This window comes from Pyrgilauda ruficollis, unplaced genomic scaffold, assembly GCF_017590135.1.
Source record: "Pyrgilauda ruficollis isolate IOZ18807 unplaced genomic scaffold, ASM1759013v1 scaffold91, whole genome shotgun sequence".
NCBI lineage: Eukaryota > Metazoa > Chordata > Aves > Passeriformes > Passeridae > Pyrgilauda > Pyrgilauda ruficollis.
This window is the reverse complement of record NW_024531155.1, coordinates 2,350,718-2,365,397: the sequence shown is the minus strand read 5'-3', so window position 1 is coordinate 2,365,397 and position 14,680 is coordinate 2,350,718. Positions and strand designations below refer to the sequence as shown.

Below are 14,680 nucleotides of genomic sequence, written 5' to 3'. Positions count from 1 at the left end.
AAGTGCCTGGGTTAAATGTTTGTATAATGTTGATAAAAGTGATGCATAAAGTAAGGCTGCCATACATACAGGCCCCTCATCAGAGCAGCCATGGTCCTTTATGGTGGAAGCCTTTCCAGCCCACTAAAAAATGTTTTTTCTAGTGTGTCATTCTGGCTGTTCTCCCTCTGAGCCTGAATTTGGCAGCCAAGCAAACTGAAGGCCAGCATAGGTGTCCTGCTGTGCATGTGTTAAATTCTGTCCTCCTCACCATCTAAAGTTTGTGCACATTTATTTTCCCTTCCTGAGCAGCCATGTATGATACACCCTGTTTATTCTTGAAAAATTACACTGGCAGAGAGTCAGCAAGACTCAGTAGTTTCTTCAAACTGCTATGGCTCCTGGGAGCAGCTGAATTTTGGTGGGGTGCAGCATGCTGTTCCAGATGCTGAGAACCTCTGCTAGCCAAATCTCTCCATTTGGCAGGGAGATCACAGCAATGAGCTTACTCTGCCTCCTCCTTGCTTTGTCTCTGTGGATTTCTTTTCCAGAGCCAGGAGCAGGACCAGCCCTCATGCTTAATGGCTTGCTTAGTCCTCTTTTCTGGCTGGTTATCTCGCAAGAAGCTGGGAAGCTGAGGAAAGCGTCTTGGGTATTCCCCTTCGTAAATGTAGTGATACTGACTGCTGCAGGCCCCAGCTCTTCCTGTAGCATTAGTGACAAGCAGAGTTCAGAGGTTTGATTTAGGATGGATAACCAGGTACCTGAATTATTTTGTTTCTGTTAAAAGTAGAAGCTTCTCCAGTCCAGTGGTATCCCATTTATCACTGCTGCAAGCTATGACATGTCACCTGCTACACTACGTAAATATTCTTCAGACCTCATCTATTGAAAAACCTGATGAATGTGAAGAATAAATCAGAAAACTGCTTTCAAAAGGTTGTACCTATTCTTGTGATACTGAGGATTTTTTAGTGCTTTCACATTGGGTGGAGCTGGAACCAGCAAACAGAATTGTGAGAAATGGGTCATTGGAGGGAAGTTGGTGGGAGTGCATCTACATTTGTCCAAGCTGCACTCATCAGATACTGAGATTCTCATGCTAAACTTTTTTCTAGCTTCTACAGATCTTCCAGCTCCAGCCATTAGAGGAACACCATGTACCTGGTATGTGTAGCTGAAAATTGCAAGATTTTGCTCTTAGTGTGTACCGTCAGCTGAACCCTTGAGCTTCAAAATGCGATGCTGTGCCATCTTCAACTATCATTATTAGCAACTTTTTTCTTATGATCTCATGGTGGTATTGTATTAGAAACTGCTTTTTGTCTCGTGATGGGGATCTGAAAGAAGAGACCAGGAAACACAGCATCTAGGGTGTTCCGAGAGTGGCTGTTTCCACCGAAACGAATACTGTGGTGTGGTGGAAGGGAGGACGGAGGTTCCATGTCATTCACTGCCCTCAGTATGGAGAAAAGCAGAGTGCAGCCCCATGATTCCTGAGTCACCGGGAGAAGGCATCACTCCTGCTATCCAGGGAGCGGACAGCAACTCCCGAAACCCCATCAGGGCTGCGGTTTCCATCCTAATCCCCCGATTTCTGCTGTGCGCTTGAGTCAGAGCTGGGCATTTGGACCCTCGTTGTGCAGGCCCACGGATGGGTAAAATCCCGAGTCCTTCTTAAGAGAGCTAAGCCGTGCTTAGTTGCAGAGGTGCTGTTGGAAGTGGATGACTCGGGGCTGCTCGGACTGTGTTCACTCGACTGCTGCACCACAGGCACAAAGGAGAAAGGAGAGGGGGCGGCAAAACTCTGCGCAAGACCTCGGGTTGTCCGTGCGTCCCCTTGGAGCGTGGCAGGGTTAGGGGGACAGCAGGGAGCCCGGATGGCTCCCGGCGGGTGTCCCGGCGCTGGCATTCCCAGAGCGTCTGGGAAGGCGGGCGCGTTCCTCCAGCAGCGCAGCCGGCGGCGCGCCCCGGGGCTGCCAGCTGCCCGTGAAACCCGAAACGCGGGGGCTGGCCCTGCGGGGCCGCCCCGGCCCCTCGGCCGGCGCACACAGCACATCGCACATTATCCATCACCCTCACACGCCGCCGCGGGCTGCCCCCGGCGCGGCTCCCGGGGCATCGCGGCAGCCCCCGTGGGATGGTGCTGGTGCTGGTGCTGGCAGCCCCGCCTGCGCACAGGTCGCCTGAGCGGCTGAGGGAGGGGGCAGGAGAAGAAACTTGTGAGCGCAGCCGGGCTGAAATCAGCCGGTGCCGAGCGTGCCCCGAGCCGCCGCCGCGTGTATGGGGGAGCGGGGCGGCCCTGCGTGAGGGCGGCGCCGGGTGAGTACCGCCGGGAGCGCGGGACAGAGCCGGGCTCTGCGCCGGAGCGGGCACTGCTGCCGGCCGGGCCGCCGTGCAGCGGCTGAGGGTGTGTGAGCCTGCTGCTCTTGTCTGCTCTCCGTGCGTGTAGGCATCTCTCCGTGCTCTTCTTACCAGTGCTGAGTGCTTCCTAGCAGGGTCCGGTTTTGTTGGTTTCAGGGGTACAGGCTGTGTGTGGGTTATCTGACTACTTGTTGACTTGAATATAAATCAAACCCTTTTGTGCTTTCTGCAGTTTTGCGTTTGTAATGGTTGTGTTAAAACCTTTCTCCTTCTACGTAAGTATTTGTTGAAGGATTTGATGGATAAGGTCCTCATTGGGACAGACTCTGAAATGAAGACTTTGCCTAACTCCTTCGTGATTACTGTATTCTATGGATTTTTAGAGCCACTGAGCAGGTTTGTTTTTAACATAAGGGAGTAGCTGTCTTGTCTTTTTCCTTCTATGAGAAGGAAATTGAAGGTGGTATTTGTCTCTATCTTCCTTTACAGCAATATGCATGGATGTTGTCAGTTTGGGAGTTTTCTCCTTCCAACAGGGTGGAGAGCATTAAATAATTATTGTTTGATGTTAGAAAAACTTTTGCAACAGATGACTGGAAGTAAACAGTGGGTTTTTTTTTTAGATGGGTACCTTTGTCCTGTATAGGCAGAAATAAGAAAACAAATTTCCTGTGTAGCACAGTGACTTCATAACACTGAAGTCACTAATCTAATTTATCTAATGTTAAGCTGAATTCTGTTTGTCCAGTAGCATGGTTGCTGAGAGAGGATGATAATAACTCTTAGATCAGCAGGTATTTGATGCTGTTAAGTTCTTCTGTTGCACAGTAGTTCTGTACCTAGGAGGTGACAGTAACTTTTGTACATTCAGGATTCCTTCTGAGGTAAGAATTAAGGGAGTGGAACTGAGCAGTACGAGGAGCAAAATGTCTTGTCCTAGCTAAAAATCATTTAAGTGGAATCTCATAGTCACAGAAGACATGGAGAGTTACAGGCAGAGGTAAAGAGAAGGAAGGATTGAGAGTCAAGTGCCTGTTTCCAGTCCCTGGAAACATGAAATTTTCATGTCATGGCAGGTTTTGTTATTGCAAAAGACATCTTCTAGTGCGTGATAGAGTGACTTAATGTTAAAAATAAATGTGCTTAAAGCTGGTTTCCTTGTGCATGGTGTCTAAAGTTATTAGACTGTCTCTTCTTTCATTGTTGTCCTGTCTCTCAGCTGCATTTTTCTTCTCCTGTCCTTGACTTTCAGTCTTTGATGAAACTAACTAGGTTTAGTTTGGAATAAATGGGGTGCCCATCCCAAAAATACCAAATCAAACAAAAAAAAAACCAACAACAACAACAAAAAAAAAAAACAAAAAAACAAAAAAACAAAAAAACAAAAAAACAAAAAAACAAAAAAACAAAAAAACAAAAAACCAAAAAACCCAGCAAACAACATGGTAATTCAGTAAAAAATATAAGGCCGTGTAGAAAATTCAACTGAAAACATGATTTTGTGTGGAAGGCATGACTTCTTTTGCATTGTAGGGCGATGTGCTGCTGGGGTCAGGTGAGAGGGAGGCTGTGGGTTGTTCCTTTGACGTATGCCTCTCCTGGGTTTGCAGACTGGTTCATAAAGATCACTTCTATTAGTGGTTCTGTAGCTAGGTTCATTTTTCTGAAGATGGAGTTTAGAAAGGCAAAAATCAGGATCCCTTTAAGAAATGGACCAGATAATAGTGTGAAGTGCTGATAAGGTCATATTTTCTGAAGCAGCCAGAATCAAAACCCTCTGTGACCTCCATGTGCAGCTGTAGCACACAATCATATCTAGCTGCTTGATTCAAAATTTTGGTGTTTTTTTTGAAGCGTACCAGGCAGAAGAAGAAAAAAGGAGTTGAAATTCATGGTGGGTAGTTTGAAGTGATTTGCATCTGCCAACTTTCAGCTGTCTTCTGTGTAGACTTTTTTTTGTGTTTATTGTGATCTGATGGCCTTTGGAAGTATGTTTCATTCCTGGAGCTAATAAGTGGCTTTCTCTGTATTGGACAGAGGGAATGCTTGATACAATTTTTATTTTAAAATAATCTCCTGGAACAGAGTGTTATATTTCATCATATTGGGATGGCATTTGTGTTGTACACTATTCTGAGGATGAGTGCATGTTAGCTTTCAGCCAGGAAGAAAAACAAAAGGTTGTCTTCTTTTGGTGTTGTAAACCAAGAGAAACATGGCAGGAGTGTATCTGGTACAGTTCCAAGTCTGGAACTTGGCGTTCTGTTATGTCCAAGACTCCAGGTAAGGTGAGTGCCTGATAATGTTGGATGGTAAGGAAACATGGAGCTTTTAATGATATTTGCTACTCTGCTGCCAGTTTTGGGAGAAACTTAAAAAGGCAGTAGAGGCCAAATTTCCAGCTTAGATTGTCTTCCTTCATGTAAGACTGTAGAAAAGTGTGAGTGATAGGATTTAGTATGTTAGTTTCTATTATTGTGCTAAAGAAAGGATTTCAAGTTAGCATTGATTTTTATAGTTGTTGCCTGCATTTATTTAGAAAAATCTTGATTAAGTTGTAGTTTTTTTTTAATTGAAAGCACTCAAAAATACATGAAAATACCAGGCATGTCAAAGATGGATGTGCTTCAGCAGCATAGCAACTTCTTGTACGTTTCCTGACTCTTCTGCTTCACCATTTTGCTAGTTACATTTGGGTGATGAAAGTGGGTATGGTAAGCACTGGAGTGAAGCTGTAAGTTGATTTTGTATTTAATTGATTATGGATCCAGAATAAACCGTAATAGGCCTTGATTAGCTTCCATTATAAGCTAGATCATTTAGTTGTGAAGAATACCTTGTTTTGCCAACACAGTCTTTTGGTAGACTCTCCAGTATATATATTCATTTGGTGTAATTATCATCAGTCAGCTTCACTTTGTGTTTTTGACCACCAGCTTCGTTAGCTCTGGTTCTTATTAGCTCTTTGTATGTTTAATAGCCTTCTCTGTCCAAATTTCTACTTTCTCTAGAGAGAGAGAATACTATTTTTAATACTATTTTATTCTTTACCTTCTCTTTTTAAAAGTGAAATATACAGTTTCTTAATTTCTTAATTTTCTTCTCCCTTTCTCTATTCCAACATTTTTTAAAATGGTTTCCAGAGAAGATGCTCTTGGGTACTGTCAGTTCTTCCCAACTTGAGCACCTGCTGAACAAGGAGACACAGACTGGTGCACAGACAGACAGACTGTCAGTGGCCTTTCCTCTTTGTAATTAACAGCTTCTTTGGTATTTGTCACCTGCACAACTTTGCACTCATGATCTTTTTCTTTTTTTTCCTTCGTTTTTCTTCCGAGTCATTGGTTACACTGCAAAACAAGATAATTGCTTGGAGACTCGAAGCCACCTGCGGTGTGGTGCTTTTTTTTGTTTACGGTCATGGTCTTTGACTTGTCTGTTAAATGTTTGAATTAATTTTGTCTGCTTGGCTCAGCTCTAGTTTCATTGGGCTTTTCTAATGAAAATGTCATGCACCATCAAGCCAGGGGTCTTGCAGGAACACACCAGCTCATTGCTATTAACTTTAACAAACTTCTCTTGTTTACTGTTGTACTTGTTGGTTTGGAGGGGCTCTCATGCTCCATTGCTCAGTGAGACAAACCTCAGCACATGTTGAATTCCTTGGCCAAGTGTATAGTTTCTTGTCATGAAATACCTTTCATTTCCTATACTGAGTTTTGTGTGATTTTGTGTAGTCACAATTATGATTAGTAGCTTCTTAGCGAAGACATTTTTCATGTGTGTTATTTCCAAGTAGTTGTTGGTGTGTTCCCATGGATCTTTTCCCACATTTACCTTTGCTTTTAGAACAGCAATTTGTTAATTAACAAAGAAAAGAAAACAGAACTTAAATTTCAAGTGGACTGGTGTTCTTGGCCTGTCAAATTGAACAATCATGATGTGTTAGTAAAACCCAGCAATTTGCCTCCTTGCAAAACAGAGAAATGGCTCAAAATAAGGAAATAGCCAACACATTTTGGCCCAGACTGCACTAATCAAAAATAAAGGCATGGTTTGTTCTCCCAATTAGTGATATCTAGAGGGATCTTACTGCTTTCCAGGTGCAGGCAGAATGCTCCAGGCAGAGAAAGTACCCTTCCAGTTAATCCTTGCTTGGTTGACTCGACCTCAGCTCTGGCAACAGCACCCTGGATTTTCCATAAGCTGTCTTTCTATAGCTGTATCTTCGACCTCCCCCAGCTACCACATGCTGTGCTGTGAGAAGAAAAATGGGAAGGAGGATAGAGGTGAGATCAGGGGAGGAAGGTTCTAGTAATTGGCAGCTGAAGCTGGAAAAGGTCTTAAAAAGAATGAAAAGAATGGTCAAGGACAGCACAGCTTCTGTGAAAAAACAGTGCAGCAGGAAGAAACTTTTCCGCCTGGAGATGAGATGACTGAGAAAACGTCACTAACGAGTGGCCAGAAAAGGGTAAACAGACTTCTTCTTCCTCACTTATTTTTAGTAGAGAAGTCCCAGGGTGTGTCCAGGCGTGATGGTGGCAGGCTCAAAACAAATGAAAGGCAGTAATACTGTGCACAAGATGTAAGTAAGGTGTAATTAATAAGTATTTGCAGTGTAGGGGTTAGTAAAAGGAAAACCCAGTTTTAAGGGGTAGCTAGCCCAAAGTATTGCTTCTTGGTTGTCTTAGCTATCCTGTTTGCTTGAGGTTTTACTTCAGTCACAGTTGGAGATGGGATGCTGGGCTGGATGGGCTTTTTCTGTCCCACTGTAACCATCTGTTAGTTCAGTTTTGACCCTCTGTTTTAGTATTACTTATATGCGGGGAAAAAAGATCTGATACTCTGTTTGTGGCTTGACAAAAAGGAGCTGAATGACCACAGGAGATCATGAAGGGCTGCTTTCTGCAGCTAGAAATGTGCGGATACAAGGAAGGATAAGAGGTGCTGGTGGAAAACAAGTTGATCTTTAAAAATTAAAAGCAAAAAGATTCATCACCATTTTGTTTCCAGGCAGTGCTGTGGGAATGTGTAGTCATGGTCTACAGGATGAGACTTTAGAGAATGAATAACAATGGATCATATAAATTCAAGTGGAGCAGAGACCCCCTGAAGCCTGCTGGAGCTCAGTGAAATAAGGCTTTCCCTGTGTACCCAGCTTGACAGCTGACTGTGTAGCGGTGGAAGATGAAGAAGCTCAAGTGCTGCCCTGCTGCAGCAATCCCAGTGTGCTAAAGGACTGTTTAGCAAATGGGAGAGTGCTACAGTCAAGGGTGACTTAAAGTATGTTTAAGGCCCCTCTTGAGTTTCTTGAGAAAGAAAAATGATGCAGAGGCTACAGGCAATTAACTTTGCTTCTCATTCTTCAAATCCTGCTCTGTGGATTAGCTGGGTGAGGTGACTTCCCTCCGTGGCCATTTTGGTTGATAATTCTTTCAGTATTTTGGAGGGGGGAAAAAGTTTCAGTAATTCCTAAACAAACTGTTCATTGTACAGTAGCTTCAAGATCTTGTTGCTGTGTGTATTTAGTGATTTCAATTTAACTGCTTATTACTGTAATGGAGTTTTAATCATATTTGCCTTACCTACTTAGTCATGGACTGAGAAATAAGAATTGTGCAGTTATCAATATATAGCACAGAACATGATAAAACTCATTTTTAATCCTTCCTGTTGGAGCATAACAGATTGCTGCAGTTCAAAGACAAGTATATGAACACAGACATGTATCTAGGAGATGAAGACAGACTTCTGGAAATCTTGTTTATTTAGTGACATCATTGCCTTTATTTCAGACTGTTGCCTTGGAAAGTGTTCTGAGTAATTTGGGGTCTTAGTGTTAAAGGTGAGAAAAAGATGAAGGGAAAAGCTGTGTTGTACCTTTGCTTATAATTATAAATTAGCTACTGTGGAATTTTGATTGTCCAGAAGTTGGAGCAAGCAGCCTACTTGCTGTGTAAGTTTTTTTTGTTGTGGAGCCTCTGGACAATTCTTTGAAGAGTTTGGGTTTCTGGTTGTTTTTCTGTGTGTGTTTGTATGTCTGTGGTGGGCTGGTGTTGAGCTCTTGCCTCTTATCCGTGATTGAGATCAAAATTGTGTGTCACATGCATGGATAGTCACTGTGATTATCCACTACTAAGTGTTGCAACACACAAACTCAGAAATCCTGGATGCTAGAAAGAAATAATTCCTCTGGCAGTTGCAATATTTGTGCAGCTGTTCCCACAGATGTTTCTTCTTTTTCTTCTTTCTTGCTGTTTTTTTTTTTTTTTTTTTTTTTTTTAAATTTCTCCTAAGTAAGCAAACCGAGGCAGAATGTTAAGGGGTCTGCCTGGAGAAGGAGAGAGAAAATGCAATACCTCTTAGTTTGGACATAATTATTTACGTTCTTTCAAAATGACTGTGAATTCTTACTTTGTTTGCCAATTCTAAAGCCTACTTAGGCTCTGCAGAGCTGAATGAAGTATCCTAAAATGGGAGCTTTGCAAATAGACTTTGAGAGTAAGAATCTGCTTCGGGTAATTTGGGATCTTAAAACATTGCTGGAACCCAAATGGACCCAACTTCAATGTCTATTTTGTTCATTTTAGCAAATAGGAAATGTACTGGTCATAAAATATGTTCTGACAGAGCTCTGCCCTGTGGCTAGAAGTGAAATTTTGGAATGAAAACATCCCCACCCCCCCAGTCAATAACTGATTGAAAGATTGAGGAGTAACTGTTCATATGGAAGATGCGTTTGCTCACTGCTCTGAAAAAAGCAAGTACAGTTCTGATATATGACAGTGGGAAGTCTTGAAGGTGATATTTTAAGTACAGCTCAAGTAAAAATTCTTTAGAAGTCAATAAATTAATTGAAATGTAAAACATTATTAACATTTGATGCATGTTGGTGTTTTGCCGTCATGAACGGGTTTCACCTTCTCCTCCTAGGAGAATACAGGGCTCAAACTGGAATCAGTTAACCACATCCCCCAGAAATGTTTAATGAATTATATTTAGGAAAATACATATTTGTATAAATAGAAATCTATGTCTTGATGCCAGCAGCTTTCTTAGGTGGGGTTTTTTTCTTGGGGTTCACGACTGAGTAAACAGGAAGAAGCTCTAAGAAGGCACACGTTGTAAGTAGTGTTTTTGAGTAATGAAAACCTATGAAAAACAATAAATATCTGTCTGTAAGCATATGAGACTTGGTGCTTTTGGGCTATTTAGTTTTCCACGTAACCTGGTATGTGCGTGATGGCTGCTGCCTAGACTTCACCAGCCATGCTCGAGTCCTCTTTCTTCAGAGAAGTTCAGACCTGGCTTTGTGTATTCTGTGAAAATGAGAAAGCAGCCTTAGACTCTACATATAAATATGTCAGGTGTGTAAACATCAGGGAGAGAACAGAACTATTTTGGGGGGAGAAGGACTAACTGAGTGTAGCCTGTCCATGGGTGTGCTGCAATGAAAGAAAAAAATTCTAACAGCGTGAGGAGTTCCTGGGAAGCCTTGTGACTGCTACCTTGGGGGTGAGGGGAAATATTGAAATAGCTGTTTTGATGATGCTTTTTCTGTCAGAGAGTAACTATGTTGCTGGCTTCACTGGGGTTTTAGAAGTTGGGCTTAGTAAGTGGGGAGATCCTTTCCTGTCCCGCCTGTTTGTCATATGTGGAAAGCTGGGGAAAGTAAGTCTAGTTCTGAACCATGGGAATATTTACAAGTATTTTACAATGTGCCAGGATAAAAATAAAATTGACATCAACGTAGGACTTCATTATTTTCACTGTGATGATTGTCCTGCAATGAGTCAACTATTAATTAGTCTAATAGAATCATAGAGCTATTTAGGTTGGAACAGACCTCCAATATAACTGAGTCCAATTTTTGAACACCATCCACTGTGCTGACTAAACCACAGCACTAAGTGCCACATCCAGTCACTACTTGAATGCTTTCAGGGATAGTGACTTCTTTCTTTCTTAACAGCTTCACTGCTTTTGAAGAATTTTCCAGGTTTTAGCACTGCTGTTAGAATTATGGCCTCTTGGCATGGTGATTCAGCTCCCGAATTGGTCAGCTAGTATTACTGGTAGGATTTACCACACCAGGAAGGGGTTGTTGGCTCTGCCCTTTGCAGTGGTCAGTGGCTCTTTGTATGGGAGTAGTTGGTCCCTTGAAATGCTGCCTTGTGCCAGGCGTGAGGGGACAGGAACACTTGTGGGCAGTGAGCAGGGACAGCTGTGATGATGATGGTGATGCTGTGAGCTGGGGAGCTTGGGGCTTTCTCATGCACACTCTTCACGTCTCTTGTGTTCAGCTGGTCTCCTGTTTAGTGTATGCTGAATTGCCATATGCTGAATTCTTGCCTCTTGCTGTCAGGCTGGGCTCCCAGAGCACTCAGCTGACACCAGGAAAGCACTAAAGCAGCCAGTAGAGCATGCAGCACGTGGCGCATTCAGTGACAAGACTGTTTATCACGTAACGAGATTAAGCCTCTGTGCAGCACTGCTGTACAATGCATGTGCCTCTGACACCTTTCCTTGGCAACTGGGAAAGTGCAGAAGGCAAGTTGGGCATAGGCGTGATCATCTGCCAGCACTGGAAATAAAATCCTAAATTCTCTCTGGCTCCCTTCAGATGTTTGTGTCATGTTTGATGGTGTTATTCCTGGGACACTGCTTTGGAGATGTTCATCTCCCAGCACCCACAGGAAGGCTCTGAAACGTGAGTTTTACCATTTCTTACTTTCATAGGGACTGCTGGAAAAAATGGCAGATTAGCCAAAACAACATAATAGGTATTGTTAGTCCACATATGACTACACAGTGTTTTGTACATTATTTAGGCGTCCAGTAAGTAGTGAAAAAATATTGGCCATTACCTGGTGGAAATATCCAGGAAAGGCAATAATTTCTAGTCTGGCTAGGGCAGGTCTGTGGTGCTGGGTAGTGCACCAAGCCTGCAGCCTTTTAGGAGGGGGAAGGAAGGGTTAATAGCTCAGAAGAGATATTTTGTAGGAAGTTATGCTGCTCAAAATGCACACCTGGGTCAAGCCTCTGGTGTCCCACGAGCTTAGACTTCTGTGGAAAACTAGCTCTGGTAACTGAGCTCGCCGTTGTGGCACGATGATGTACCGTGAAGGAGCTGAATACCCTCCTGTGCCTTGAAGCTGGGTGTCTTATTGTACAGAAATAAGCCAAAACTTGGTGTCTGAGACCTGTGATACCACTCAGTTATGAACATAAGTTAATTCTTAACATAAGTTAATACTTATTTACTAATACCATAAAATATCCAACAGCTTTCCATACAACATGACTCTTTGGAGGGTAAAATATGAGCTGCAAGATCACTGCTCTTCTTTTTCTACTTTCTCCTTGGAGAAAAAGTTTAGAATTTTTCTTCTGAGTCATGGAGGTGCCGCATGTTGGACTGTGTGTGTCACGAGTTTCCTCTGTGTCAGGTACCTGAAAAAGAGAGTAATGTGTGTGCAGTGTCGTGTTCTGTGCTGACTCATATGGTTCATTCTTCTCTAGCTGAGGATCTGAGGTCCGTGGTGAGAGATGGTTTGCAAGTATTTTATGCAAAGCAGTCTTGTACTCAGAAAATTCACGTGATGCTACTTGTTAGATCTATGTCTTTCTCTCATGGAACACTTTTTACTGTGTTACTGAGCTTTGTTAGGTATTAGGGAATTTCCTAGAAGCATGAAAATCAAATAGCAGATTTGCATGGAGAGATTGCTGACAGTTTCAGACAGTATATTTTGAGTGTTGTCCATGGCATGACAGTGCAGCAGTCTTGGATGCCTACTTGTAAAATACTTAGTGTGGAGCTGGTGGTGGGAAGGTCCTCTGTAAGTTAATGTGAAGTTAGTATCTGTGTTTAAAAAATAGGATGAGAACTTGAGCTCAGAAGCAAGCTGTATGTGCTGTTGGAGGTCCAGAAGAAGTAGCTTTTAGCTTTTTTGGCATCTGATATATAGATTGCAAGCAATGAAGGATTGAAGTCTTATCACAAAACCAGAAAGATGATTTATTGGAAATGTCAAGAAATCAATCACAGAGCCTAATAGGCCAGTTAAACAAGCTTTTCAGTTTGGGTATGTTTAAAAGCAAAGAGGCTTGAATGGTTCTTGTTGATTAACTTGGATGCCTAGACACATTGCTTGGAAACTGATAAGAGCAAATAGTTTGTTCTGAAACTCATTGAAAGTGGAACAAAAAGAAACTTGTTTTTTGGCTAGTCTGTCATTTGCAGATTTTTTTTAATTTATTTTTTTTTAAGGCTAATAAGGTAGGAAAAAGTAAAGTAGTGTGGAAACTGGGACATGATCCTGTAATTTTTCCCCCTTTAACAAGCCATTAAAATTTAACAGAGCTCTTTGGAGAATGTTTTTAAGCTGTAACCTGTCATATTTTTGGTGATGGTAGTGCTGAAACACCTCTACAGATGGTGTTCCATCTCTACAGAACAAATGGGTGTTTAGCTGAAAGCTTTTGTGAAAATATGTTAGTATTTACCAAGTTGTCATGAAAAGGTTACAGAATTCTAAGATGATACTCATTTGCCATCCTGACAAAAGAGCACAGGATAAAATTGCTGATGGCTTGGAGTGGTCTGAGTGTTATTTTTTTTGCTGGCACTGTTTAATTTACTGTATGACATAGTGTATATGTTTTAATAAAACTGTCAGTTTAATTGGTTTAAATTACCTTTGGAATAATAAAAAAAAAAGCTTTACTATTAAGTAGCATCTCTCATTAAGACCTTTCGGATTCCTTTGTAACATTAGAATGGTTGTTCATTTTTCATAATAAACGTGAATTTTGTGAATCAGTAAATAAAGGATGGAAAAATTTCTCATAGTAGGTGTTCTAGAGATGGGGGAGTAATACCAAAGTACTTTCCCTTGAGGTGGAGAATGGGGAAGGAGGCCTTGGTTTTAAACATTTACACAAGACAGGACTGAATAACCTTGACAAAGTGTTCTTGTTCAGGTAAAAAGTCCATGGACAAGGTGGCAGGGATTTTTGTTGAATGTTTTGTGTATTTGTAGATGCATCAGAGGTGCTTCATCTCAGAGATGCTCAAAACAGTCCTAGATCTGTTGTTGCCAGTTTCTGTGCTAGTTGCATCTAGGCTTAAATTTGGCTTTATGAGTGAATTAAATCTTTTTTGTTTGACTTGGCACCATTTCATCAGCTAACAAATGACTTGCAGATGTTTGTGATTGATTCTTGTTGGCATATCATTATATTTTTTAGCGTTATGTATTTTCTTATGCACAGTCTAAAAGTGCTTAATTTTCTACCAAGTTATCTTTTGTCGCCCATTGGTCTGCCATAGGCAATGCTAGTTTACTCTGGGAAAATCTTGTAAAATTACCTTGATTTGCAGAGAGATAAGTGAACGTGGCTGTCTGCAAAATGATGTGTAAGAATAGGGTTCTACAAAACTCTCTTCTGAAAATGAATTGTGGAGGAAAAAACATAGGAAAAATAAGTCACTTTAAGTTGCCTCCTCAAGAAGTGTAGTTGTTGAACTGTTTTAAAAATTGTTATTCTGGTTGTCCATGCAGATGAAAAATTTAAATAGAATTATGAATTATGTCATTTGCAGAAGTGAAGGTGGGCAGGAATCTCCTTGGTAGTAGAAAATCAGTAATTCCATGTCTTTCCCAGCTTTTGTGCCATTTGACTTCACCTTACTCAAGCTGGCTTACTGCTTTTGCTTCTTCTGAATTGTCATGGTCAATGTCATTTAGTAGCATGAATGTGTGCTGTTAAACTTCCTAAGGCATTTGTGAAAAGGAAATAGTAAATGTGGACTGTTTGCAAGTGTTCCCTTGAAAGAAAATAAATTCTCTACAGTCAGCAGACACTGTAATGTAGTATTATTGATCACAAACACCAAGCACAACCGAGCAAAATACTGTATTTTGTCTTGCTGTAGAGCTTGGGAAAACATGGCATGGTTCAGGGTGGCATTTTACAGAAATGCTTCATTAATTTGAGCATGTGGGATGGAGGAATGGAAAGTTAAATAAAGTGATTACAAATGATCTTAAGTGTTTTAGTGCCTTGAGCATTTTCTTAAATGTTATGGTGAGCTTGAAACTGCTGCTTTTTTTGGAGCCATGATGAAAATGGGTCCCTCATTGTTTCAATTAACCATCCATAGTTTCCTGTTCTCAGGATATGGTGAAAAGTTTTAAAAGCCATATAAATAGACTTAAGCATTAAAACAGTTCATAACCATGTTATGAAGGGTTCAGTCGCTTCTCAATTATTATAAGATCTTCAGGATAATTTAAGTTTTTTTGCAGAGTTGTTTTGCAACTAGTGCTAG

The 14,680-nt window shown here is 41.6% G+C and overlaps 1 protein-coding gene across 2 annotated transcripts in view; it reads left to right on the top strand.

Annotated features, from left to right (window-relative positions):
* The first annotated feature begins 2,026 nt into the window (after positions 1-2,026).
* ARHGAP24 (Rho GTPase activating protein 24) overlaps positions 2,027-14,680 on the top strand; it is a 182,817-nt gene continuing 170,163 nt past the window's right edge. The window contains exon 1 of one of the 2 annotated variants that reach the window (XM_041489217.1): positions 2,027-2,301. The gene's annotated coding sequence lies outside the window, so the exon portion shown is untranslated. Of the gene's footprint in view, positions 2,302-2,375; positions 2,390-14,680 lie in introns of those variants that run through there. The other variant, XM_041489218.1, reaches the window with a different exon arrangement.